Source organism: Branchiostoma floridae, chromosome 1 (genome assembly GCF_000003815.2).
Source record: "Branchiostoma floridae strain S238N-H82 chromosome 1, Bfl_VNyyK, whole genome shotgun sequence".
NCBI lineage: Eukaryota > Metazoa > Chordata > Leptocardii > Amphioxiformes > Branchiostomatidae > Branchiostoma > Branchiostoma floridae.
The window spans coordinates 34,936,074-34,937,154 of NC_049979.1; positions in this window are offsets into that span (position 1 = coordinate 34,936,074).

Here is a 1,081-nt window from a genome sequence, read left to right on the forward strand (position 1 = left end):
ATATGAAATTTGTAATAAATTTGTAACTCCAACCTTGTAGAAAATGAAGTCCATTTTCTATTAGCGTGTACCATATACAGTGATATACGCAATTCTTTTAACAGTGTTCTCATTGTAGACCCCCGATGTAAACACTTAAACAAAGACAAACTATTTGTATATATAATGACAGCCAGAGACAACATTGTACAACAAAAACTCTGTGAGTTCGTATATACTTGTTTTAAAAAGAGGGGAGAGGCATGTAAACAAAAGTTTTAGTTATAGCATAGCTCTAGATAGTTTTTATCCAATTATTTGATTGTAGCACTACCTGTAATAGTATCTAGTCTTTAGTATACCATGCAATACTATTGAATCACTGCATTTAGCCCAGGGCTTTAGCCAGCTCGAGATTTTTTTCCGTCAGCCAATTCCCATTGACGGAAAATTCCTGTCAAGAATCTTTTTTTTCCGTCATCGCGTAAAAATTTCCGTCATTGACTTCAAAAATGTCTACCTCGTCCGATATAAATGTTGTCATTGGGAGAAAATATGACACCACGCTGACGTTTTGTAATAATGTGAACAGTAAAACATCGTTTCTTTGCGTTTTCCCCGCAAAAACACGGCGCTAAAATCAACTCGGGGGGTATGCAAATCTAACATTACATATTCTCAATACGCACTGTTGATTGGTTGATCGTAACATCTGGTGGGGCGTCTCCTCAGATCCCGCGCTCTGATTGGTAAAGCTATGGATACCGACCCACGATGCACTGCGCGCACCAGCGTTCAAATATTTTATTTGTTTGAAAATGTTACATTTGTAAAGGCAGGAGAACGCTATATTTTTCTATTACACGACAATTTTCTAATTAAGAACACAATTACTCAAAGACTCTTTTGAGAAAACATGCATTCATATACGGATTTATGGTGCATTTTGGGGAATTTTGGCGTTCAATTAACCCGGAAGTTTGCCAACAACAACGTGGCGTGGGTATCTCATCTGTGTCGCCGCAAAATTAGCGTTTTCTCGTCAAAACAAAAACAAAACTCCCGCTGAAGAGAACCGTGCAACATTTTAGATCCTAAGGAT